Source organism: Notamacropus eugenii, chromosome 2 (assembly GCF_028372415.1).
Source record: "Notamacropus eugenii isolate mMacEug1 chromosome 2, mMacEug1.pri_v2, whole genome shotgun sequence".
Taxonomy (NCBI): domain Eukaryota; kingdom Metazoa; phylum Chordata; class Mammalia; order Diprotodontia; family Macropodidae; genus Notamacropus; species Notamacropus eugenii.
In genome coordinates this window covers 30254062-30265798 of record NC_092873.1, presented here as the reverse complement: position 1 = coordinate 30265798, position 11737 = coordinate 30254062, and the positions used below count along the sequence as shown (strand labels likewise).

The window sequence follows — 11737 nt, the reverse complement described above, 5'->3', positions numbered from 1 at the left end:
GAGGAAAAATTGAGAAGAGAAACCAGAATGATGCAAGAAAATCATGTAAAATGAGACAGCAGCTTGCTAAAGGAGACCCTGCCCCAAAAGAATATTGAAGAAAATAACACCTTAAAACACCCAAATGGCAAAAGGGGTTCAAAATGCAAATGAAGAGAAGACTGCCTGAAAAACAATAACTGACCAAATGGAAAAGGAGTTCAAAAGTTCCTGATGAAAATAATTCCTTAAAAATTAGAATGGAGCAGATAGAAGCTAATACCTTTAGGAAAAATCAAGAAATCAGAAAACAAAAGAAAAAGAACCAAAAAAAAAATAGAAAACAATGTGTAATGTCTCACTGGAAAAACAAACAACCTATGAAATTGACCTAGAAGAGACAAATTAAAGTTTGGTGGACTACCTGAAAACCATTATCAAAAACAAAATAGCAAAGACATCATCTTTCAAGAAATTTTCAAGGGCAACTGCCCTGATATTCTAGAACCACGGGGTAAAATTGATATTTAAAGAATCTACCAACCACCTTGTGAAAGAAATCCCAAAAGGAAATTCTTAGGAATTTTACAGTCAAATTCCAGAGTTGCCAGATCAAGGAAAAATCTTGCAAGTAGCCAGAAAGAAACAATTGAAATATTGTGGAAATACAATCAGAATAACACACGGTCGAGCAGAGATGTTGTATGTTCAAGTGGCTAGATCTTGTGTTATCCTGATTGTATTTCCAACAATACTAGAATAGGTAATCCAGAGATCAAAGGAGCTCTGGGATTCACACCAAGAATCACCTGCTAAGGAAAACTGAGTATAATATTTCAGAGGGGGAAAATGTATATTCAAAGAAATAGAGGTCTTTCAAGCCTTCTTGATGAAAAGACATTTTAAGGTTAGAATCCCTAAATGCGCTGAAGAGAAAATTTGACTTCCATATACAAGAATGAAGAGAAGCATGAAAAGGTAAATAGGGAAGAGAAATCACAGGGGACTTACTAAAGTTGAAATGTTTACATGCCTACATGGAAAGATATTTTGTAACCCTTGAGAGTTTTCTTAGTATTAGGATAATTGGAGGGAATATTACATATATACATATAAATACATATGTATTTATGTGTGTATATCTGTGTGACATGTGTGTATATGTGTATACATACATATGTGTATATATGTACATATGTACATCCATATAGCCATCAGATCAATACCCATCTGAGAGCATGGGACTGGCACCCACCATAAGACCAATGGAGACCCTGTGCAACAATGTATCGAACAGACCCCATATCAAGCAGAAAACAGGCCCAATGAGAAGACATCAGTTATTCCAGAACATCGTAATTGTGAGCTGCCACTCCACAGCCCCACACTTTCCCTGGCAGATTGCACTTCAGGTCGGATCCTTATATATCCCTCCTCTTCCCAATCATGCTGTGTATATATATATGAGAAGATATGCCTTGGTTTTTGGGGTGGGGGTCTATTAGGACTTTTCTTACCATGTGATTTAATTTCTTTCCCTTGAAATAGCTGTGTCCTCAGGGAAGGCACACGACCTGTACATTACAGACCTTCACCAGCAAATATGCAGGGGTCTCTTTCCCTTTACTTCTCCCTCTCGAGCCCTTCCTCCCAGGCCTGTCTCTCTGCCCCCTTATCCCCACCGCACCCTCTTTGAGTCTTCTCTGAGTCCCCTTGAAGCTGGTCTTCCCTTTTTCTCCTCAGAGTCCCGAATGCATGGTGGTGCCGCTGCTGGCTCTCTCGTGTGTGGCCGCCTTGCTTTTCAGACAGGTGACCCTGTGTAGTAATGAGACAGAATGGAATCTGGAGTGACCTGGGCTAGGTCCCCACCAGTGGAGGCTCTACAGGCACTGGCTGGTGAATAGAGTCACATGAGGGACTTAAACTCACCTCTGTCTTTAGATAGCACATTCACATGTACTATCCTGCCTGGGGAGCTCATCAGGGAGTCAGTGTGCTAAGAAAATAACCCTTCAGTTATGTAATAAAGATGATCTCCCCAGAGATGTTCTGCCTGAGACCTGGAGATCAGGACTCAAACCAGTTATCATTTACTTGGTGCAAAATTCACTTTTATCTTTCTTGATAGTGACCTGCAAGGACTAGGATTTGATTTTGCCAAAAGTTGACAAATGTGTGGATTTAGAAGTGGGATATCAGCTGTGTGACTGATAAAGTTTTGTAAATGATGTTGCAAAAAATAAAAAAAGAAAGAAAAAGCCTATTCTGTAATTGTCGCTTCCTCTCAGAAAAGCTCTGATAGAAAGAAACAACAGTGTCCCATAAAACCAGAGCATACTCTCTCATAGAGACACAGCATGAATGGGAAGAGGAGATATGGGAAGGGATCGCACCTAAACGGCAAACTTGTGGTAAACAACAAATCATTGTTGAGGTCTTCAGCCCATGATGGATTTGCGTTAAGAAATACTGGACTGACAGAACCACACATGATAACAGACCTATAGGAAGCCATCCAAGACCAAGATGTTGGAAATATGTGCAGCTTGAGAGTTTTTAATATTGCCCAGGATCACAGGCACATCCCCACAAAGCCCTGGAAAAACATATTGTCTGTTGAGGATATAGCAGAATTCTTTGTGAACAGAATCAAAGCAGGGATGGAGAATGGACCAAGAGAGCCCTGAAAACAAGAGAACCCCTCATCAGGTGCAGAGAAATGGTCAGAGCAAGGTGAGGACTCAGAAGAGAAAGTCTTAGATGAACGTAAACTAAGTTTTGTTGCCCATTACCCAGGGAAAATGGGATAAAAGTAACCAAAGGCAGAAAAAAGACAGAGCTGCCCAATTCTTACTACCTTACCTTTTTCTCTTCTTGAGAAACCTTTGAAGAAGGACAGAATGAAAATGGCTAAGTAGAAAATTTATAGAAATTAGAAAATATATACTATATATTCATCAATGCTTAGAAATCTATTTCATTGGCAAATAAAAGAGATCAAAGAGATCCTTGATGGATTCAAATCATGTAGCCTAAGAAAATTGCATCCCTCGGAACTGATAGAATTGGTAGGTGAGATTGTTGAACCACTGACGGTGATAGTTGTAAGAAAAGGCCTTGAGAAGAAAACGTTATGTCCTTATTTGTTTTTAAAAAGGAAAAAAAGACTGGAAAAGATCTTGATTGGTTTTGAATATTGTGCTAAATCTTACAGGACTAATTTCAATATGTGCAGGCTTACCCTTATGTTTAAGAAATAAAGTTCGGAGGTACTACGTAATTAGCAGTTTGCCTGGAAAAAGATCTGAGGGTTTTAGTGAACTTGTAATGTAAAAAGACGTACAGCTTCTGTGATAAGGATGTGATGGTCCCCTGTTCAAGGACCAAATATAGTTTAGCGTTCCTTTCTGAACCCCACATTTTCAGATGGACATGGATGGGCAGGACAGTATCCAACATGGGCAATTTCCATAATAAATAGCTTGGAGCATATGCCTCCTTGAGACTGGTTGAACAATTGGCTGAATTGTTTACCCTGGCAAGAGAATACCAAGGAATAACTCTCTTTAAGTACTTGAAAGGCCTAAAATATAGCAAAGAAATTTGATGTATTCTGTTTGACTCCCAAGAGCAGACCTGCGAGCAGTGTATACATTAAGCCTAAATTTGAATTTGTTCTAAAGAAAAATGCTCCATCACTTAGAGCTATCCAAAAGTGGAGTGGCTGTCATTGTGACTAATGCAAGTTCTTACTGGAAGTCTTGAAGCAGAGGTTGACAGTTAAGTTTCAGTGATCATCCTTTTTCAAGTATGTAGTTTGAATTAAGTAGTCACTTTGTTTCCTTTCAACTCTGAAATTCTCTGATTCTCCCTTGACAATAAGTGCTCATGACAATGCACCTGTCAACAAGATGTTTTGAATAGTTCATTAAGGGAAGTGTTGGTGAGGTTCAGGGTCAACCTTCTTTACCCAAGGAACCTTTGAGTCTGTTAGGATATGTCGTTGAAGTAAAACCACATTGGCAGAGAACTGAGGTGGAGAAACATGGGAGGTTTTGGTAAATGCTCAGGTGACTAGTTTTTGATCTTGTATAATTCCTGAAAATGGAGCATCTCAAAATTGTGTTATTGGAATCATTTCAAGAGTGAGATGGACAGTGTGAGGGTTGTTTGTTTTTTTTTTTTTTTTTTTGAGAATACTCAGTAATATCTGCTTAGTTCATCGTGCTTTAGTGCATGATGGAGAAGGTGCTTCTGACTGTGTTAGATGTAAAAAGGCTGCTTCAGGAATTGGTAGTCAAGGATGAGTGACTGCATAGTAGATAAATCTGTTGCTCCAAATAGTTGCCATTTTATTATCAGTGAATGTCATCACAAGGTAGTGGTGAAAAGCACTGGTTTACTTAAAATAGAAAAATAATTCAGTTGACATTCTGGTAGTCTTCCGAACTTATTAGCAGCAAATGCGAGTTAGATGCCTCTTTGGGTAAGTCAGAGGGGACTGCAAAGAAATGACAAAACAAACCATACACAAATTGGACACATTTCAAGCAAACTTTAGTGGGTTGAAAAGTGAGGATTAACCCTTGGTCTCCCACAGATAGGAACGGGGTTCTCAAAGTGTTTTCAGTTCAGGGAATGTGGCTCTAGGTCTGAGGGGGTGTCTGGCATTAGACCCGCTACTGATCCCTAGTGGTATAAGTGCTAATGACACACAGGAAAATCCCTGAAGCTTGCAACAGTCTAATGGTGGGCCTTGGTTCTTTTTCTCTATGTAGAAATAATGGCAACACTGATGATGATAACAATAACTCACATTTATGTAGCAATAAACTATGTGCCAGACACAATGCTAAGCACTTCAGGAGCAATTTACGGTTGCTTCATTTGATTCTCACAACTGTGGGAAGTAGCTGCTATTATCACCCCCATTTTAAAGTTAAGATAATAAAGGAAAAATTATTTGTCCAGCATCACCAGATCAGACAAAGACAAAATAAAAGGCCTTGGAAAAATATTAATGTTAGGTAGGAATGGTGGAATTTAATTTTATAATTAATGGTCAATTCATGAATAATATTCATGTTACAATTTCGCATTCCTTCAGTAAGTTCCAGGGGAAGCAGTATCACGGATTGATCTCTGGAGCAAGAAAGTCTACGTTCATATTCTGCCAGTAAAACACACTAGTCATGTAACTACACCTATGAATCCTCTGGGCAATATTCTATGATCATAAATTGGAAGACAATTGCTGATCCACTGAATGGTAGAAGTTTTCTCTCTGAGAGTTCCCTAATTAACTGCCATGAAGGAAATCCAGACTCAAACACAATACAGCCTCATAACTTTGAGAACTCAAATACTAAACACTCAAATAATGAGTAACATATCTTTATTTTTCTGTATTCATATGCATATAACTTATTCTAATATGAGATTTTTCTGACTAAAATAATAGAAATAATAAGGCATTTATACCTACGTATGCGTACAAACACACACACACACACACACACACACACACACACGAAATTCATTGATTCCGTACTTGACAATGAATTTATGTACCTCTAATTGGGGCTGCTAGATGGTGCAGTGGATAGAGTACCAGTGCAGGCATCAGGAGGACCTGAGCTGAAATCTCACTTCAGACACTTGATACTCAATAGCTGTGTTACCTTGGGCAAGTTACTTAACCGCAATTGCCTCATCCTGGGTCATCTCCAGTCATCCTGATGAATATCTGGTCACTGGATTCAGATGGGTCCAGAAGAGAAGTGAGGCTGGTGGCATACACAGGGCTCTCTCACTCAAAACAAAGTCAAGTGCAAGTCATGCCATTATTTCTCTGATGGCATGGTCTTCTTTGGCAATGAAGGAGGAATACACATCTACCTCTAATTACTTCTACTAAATATGTTTGTGTTTCTGTGTATGAGAAATCACCAATTTTATTTCCCCATCCTTTGCATTAAGCACCACTATGTGCTAGACACTGTGTTAATCTCTTTGCTAATATTTCCTTTGATCCTCACAACTGTAGGAGATTGGTAGTTTTATTTTCATTTTACTGTGTCTTGCCCAGGACACAGCAGTAAAGGACCCGAGGACAGGTTTGTACTTAGACAGTCTTGACTCCAGACCAGCTGCCACCTAGTTGCCCTCATTTCATAGAATGGTAGTTTGAACAGAAAAGAAGGAAAGCTATCTTTTACAAAGCAAAGTATAGAAGCACAGTGATTTTGGTTGTTGATTTCCCTTCCTTTTGAAGGAAATGGGTGTGGAGAAGTATTTCACTCTTTTATTCATAAATAAATATGGGAAATGAAAAAAAAGGCATTAATGAGGAAATCTCTTTAAGTAAGATGCATACACATGAGCACAAAGATTGCTTTATACAACTTTGGATGATAAAATTATATGTTTTAATAAATATCCCTTCTTATTTCTTACTGGAAAGAGAACTCAGATTTTTAAATGAAAGCACTCTCCCCCCCCCATATGATTTTAGGACTTTTCTTAGGAAATACAGGAGATCATTGCTGATTATCTCTCCTGCTAGAAGGCCCCCACACACACACCGACAGAGTGAGCTGAGTTTAGCCATTGAAAATTTATGTGAATGAGAGAAAAGAAATAGGACATAACATAATCTTTTCACTACTGCTTTTAAAAAGGCTAGGTGAACCTACAGGGTGAGAGGAAGGGAACATTTTGATCAAATACCTAATTGAAGAATAACACATTATCTACGGAAACGTTTGTCATTACTTCAGCATCTCTGGTCTTATCCTTGAATTGAGGTTGAAAATTGAATTCCATGCAGAGAAAATATGCATGAACACATATATGCAGCAGACGTGCATATTTGTGTATGTCTATATGTTTATGTGTGGATATAGGTAGATACAGATGTAGATACAGATTACATACAGATATAAACATAAATATAGATATAGATTTCAGATACCCATTACATATGCATAGGGATAGGAATATAAGGACATGGATGTAGATACACATACAGATATGTGTACCATATATACCAATATGGACAAAGATACAGATGAGATATCGATATGGACATAAATATAGGTATAGATTAATATAGATATAGGTACAGATACAGATTGGATATATATGTAGAAATAGGACCATATACAGATTAGACACAGATATCGATATAGATATGAATACAGATACACTGATATAGATGGGAAGATACAAACAGATACAGTTCAGATATAGATTTGGACATGAATGTATATAGATAGATAGATAGGTAGGTAGATAGATAGATGGAGATAGATATAGCTGCAGACACAGATTGGATGGACATTGAAATGAAAACATAAGCATATTAGAGAGGGATATAGATATGGACATGAGTATAAATGTACATACAGATAGGTATAGCTATAGACACAGAATAGGTAGATATGGAAATAGAAACATAAGCAGATTAAACAGGGATGTAGACACACATATAGATAGGTGTATGAATATAGATACACTGATATAATATAGAGATACATATAGATACAGATATAGGTTAGATATAGATATGTATATGCATATATATAAGTGTATATATATATATACATACATCTATACATATATATATATATATGTATGCATGTATAGATGCAAAAATTATCTTGGAATTGAAAGAGCTGGGTAATAGGGTAAATTCAGGAAAACACATTAACACCAAACCCTTTCAATGCCCATGTCCCAAGGGAAAACATCAAACCTTCTCTCAGTCTTTACGTACTGAAGGTTATGAGTCTAGTCCTGTCCCAGGCCTCAGCTTCAGGGGAACATGGAAGGTTAATAACTTGCTCCTCTGCTGACCACTAAAAGTGGCTCACCTTGCTGTCTAGCTCACTTTTCTTGATCACCTCAGATACACGGAGGGATTGGGGTTTCTGTCACCAATACTCCCAACTAGGATGGCGGGGTGTTCTTGGACAGAAGGAAAGTGGTACAAGCACTTCTCAAGCCAGGTGCATCAGGAATTGGGGACCTCTGGGAAGTGAGTCAGTCGTGCTGCCTCGGTGTTATTCTCCTGGCCTCACCAAGAGAGGAGGAGGATTCTCATAGGCCATAAAGTCCTAAAATCCAAGAGGCCTCTGCTAGGATGCCAAAGGCCATGCCATTGTTTTCCCCTGCTTTAACCTCCTCCTTCAAGAATCCCCAGCATCCTTGTAAAACTCCTTCTTGGTCATCTTGGAGATGAATTACACCAAGGAGAGGATCGTGTGTGTGGCGCTGGGGGTGAGAGGGCAGATGACCTAGCCTCTTTATCTCTCCTCATTATCACCCCCAAACCTGAAGATTTCAAGTACAGAGGGCATCTTTTGATTTTGGGAGGAACCAACTGGCACCTCATTGGTCTGAAGTGACTAAGCAGAATGCTGCTTACAGCAATTTGGGGCAGAAATTGTGGGGGCACCATAGAAATGGCTATCTGTCCAGGGTCTAGGTGTGCATGGTGGTCTATGACCCTTGTGCTGCTCACGGTCTCTTCCTAACCACAGAAGAAAAGCTGTGGAGCAGGGGTTGCAATGAGCAGGTGCAGCTGGGACACGGTGATACCAAGAAAGCGGAAGCCCCCAAACTCATGGAAGTCCGTAGCAAGGAAGTGATGGTGTCCGCTGGCTGTGGGAGGAACCACACTCTGACTTTGACAGAAACTGACTGTGTGTTTACTATTGGAGAGAACAAGATGGGGCAACTTGGCCTTGGACGACAGCAATGCCATTCTGAGCCCTGCACAGTTAATGAACAACAGCCAACCAAACAGGAAAATGACTTGTGGCGATGAATTCAGCATGATAATGGACTGCAAAGGAAAACTCTACTCCTTTGGGTGCCCTGAATATGGTCAGCTGGGACACATTTCTGACAGGAAATTCATTGCCCGGCCTCAGAGGATAGTATGTGACTGTGAGTTGGTCCCCTGCTAGTTGCCATCTGCATTGAAAAGACAAAAGATGGACAGATTTTGCCAGTCCCCAATGTCGTTGTCTGAGATGTTGCCTGTGGCGCTAATCACACTCTGGTTCTAGACTCTTAGAAACGTGTTATCTCTTGGGCGATTGGAGGGAATGGCTTGCTGGGCCATACAGAGCACAAGGATGTCCCTGTGTGGTGAAGCTGTTCAATTTCCTGGGCCGGGAAGCCAGGCAAATCTTCACTGGCTACCCCTGCTACTTCAAAGTCAGTGAAGTTGGTGGCTTGTTTTTCTGGGGTGCTGCCAACACTTCTCTGGAGTTCACCATGTATCTCAAAGCTGCTCAGGACCTCTGTCGCTGGAGAATTACCAACTTAGCTTGTGGGAAGAGTAGTATTATCCTGGCTGCAGATGAGAGTATCATCAGCTGGGGCCTGTCTCCAACCATTGGTGAATTGGGCTACTGCTATCACAAGCCCAAGCCTTCCACAGCTGCCCAAGAAGTGGAAACGCTTGATGGCATTTACACAGAGTACATTGCTATATGCTACTCACACCTTTTGGTGAATGGGAGGGAACAGAGGGAGACTAAAAATTAAAGTCAAAACAACCTCCCTGAATATAATTCCTGCATCCTCTCTTGATGCTGGGGGCAGCAAGGCTGCCACCAGGCTCTCCACGCCCCTCCAGGCAGTCAGCATTGTCAGTGTGCCCTGGAACACTAAGAAGGCTGATGAGACGAGATTCCTCAGTGAAAAAGTCGCAGATGCTCCTATTTGTTAGTCTTGCCAGGTTCACTTTTATAAGCAAATTCAACATCAGCTACCTTTTTACTGTAGAATCTCCGAAGTCTTTCTCTCCCCCTTTCTCTACTTTCTCCCTTCCCCTACCCCAAATGTTCAGTTAAAATATTTGCTTTCAGTTGAGGACTTTAGGATTCCCAAAATAGGCACACAAAAAAACAAAAAACAAAAAGTAAACCCCTGTTCTTCCAAGACCATCTTTGTTAAAATTCCCACTTCCAAGAAAGTCTTGTAAAAAAAGACTCCCTCTTCCAAGTGCGTTCTCTTGCTCCAAATGGAAAGAGATTCTGCAGAGGTTCTTTGCAATTAAATATACCTATTCATGCAAGTTTTCCTTTCATATTGACTCCAACAATGACGTTGTGCAGGGCTAGCTATTGTGCTAACAGCCTAACAAGTGAAATTTTATTTATTTTCCTAAGTAGGAAGTTTTTCCTACGACAGACATTTAATCATAGAAAGAACAAAATAAAGCTTTTCCAAAGCGTTGAAAACAACACTGACTTATGACAAAATATATGGCTACCAGTATCCTGTGACTTTTAAGAGATACTGAAAGATCATTGCACTCAAAATCCATGCTCCTGTCTGCCAGCTAAACGATTTCAATCTATTATTTTTCAAGAGTCACAGAATCAATATTGGAAGGAAAACCCAAAGTTTCTCCCAATGAATTCATACAACTCATCAACAAAGAGAGTTTTCAAGAACTTCCCCAAATGGTCAGAAGCACAATGAAGAGGAATCTCTGTGGTTTCCTACTTCATCAGTACTTGAACTGAACCTGCCCCTTGATTCCAGGCCACAGCCGCCCTTAGCCACCTGTCCACCTTTCACCTCCAATAACCCCCACTTCATCTGTCCTCTCGTTCCCGCAGCAGTCTCCTGCTCAGCTACCTAGTTCCCCGGCCTCATTTCCCTCCACCGCCAAACCAGCCTCAGCCCCAGAGGCTGCACAGCCTTCACCACCCCCATGACCACATCATCCTCCTCTCATGTGTGGCAGACCCACCACCAGGACTCAGAGGCCACCATTAACTGCCAGATCAAGCTGGAGCTCTATGCCTCCTGTGTCTACCTGTGCATGTCTTACTACTTTGACCCATATTATGTAGCGTTGAAGAATTTTGCCATTTACTTCCTCCACCAGTCCCACTAGGAGAAGGAGCACGCTGAGAAGCTGATAAAACTTCGGAACCAGCACAGTGGCTGCATCTTCCTGCAGGACATCAAGTAACCCGACCAAGAAGACTGGGAGAGTGGACTGAATGCAATGGAGTGTGCTGTGTACTTGGAAAAAAAGTCAGTCAGTCGTTACTGGAATTGCACAAGATGACAAATGACAAGAATGTCCCCCATGTATATGTTTTCCTCAAAACCCACTACCTGGACCAAAAGGTAAAGTCCATCAAACAACTGAGTGATCACTTAACCAACGTGCACAAAATGCCCCCCCCCCCACAGCCCCTCTCCCCATTCCGTCAGGACGGAATATCTTTTTGACAAGCACACCCTTGGAGACAGTGACAATGAGAGCTAAGTCACATCTGGCTCCCCAACACCTGGAAACTGTGGGCATGACTCCTCCTGTATTTCAGGGCACGCATATTTTGGTTATCTGACCATAATCTGTATCAAAAAACTACCACCATATACATCCCAATAAAGTGACCTGGTACTTATGAGAAAAAAAAAACAATACCCCAATCAATAGTAATCTCAAAGGTTTGAAGATCACCACTATGGTGAAGATCACCCATGAAGACCTGAGGAATCCCATGGCATTTTCGACAGCCCTCCTTATTAGAAAGTGTTTTCTTTGTGTAGAGCTGAAAACTACAATTTATTACCTAAGGTAAGTGGATTTTGTTTCTGGAAGACACTGTTCATATGCAAGCATTCCTGGGGATGGGGTGAATACATTAACACTTGGAGCTTAGTTGAGTTTCTCTGGTTTCTGATTGTCCCTTAGGGGAGTAGGTAGGACTGTGAAAGC

General features: G+C 40.6%; 2 pseudogenes; both read left to right on the top strand.

The window, feature by feature from the left end:
• Positions 1 to 1217: 1217 nt before the first annotated feature.
• LOC140522574 (protein RCC2-like) lies at positions 1218 to 9860 on the top strand (annotated as a pseudogene).
• Positions 9861 to 10714: 854 nt separating this feature from the next.
• LOC140523437 (ferritin heavy chain-like) lies at positions 10715 to 11347 on the top strand (annotated as a pseudogene).
• Positions 11348 to 11737: the final 390 nt, after the last annotated feature.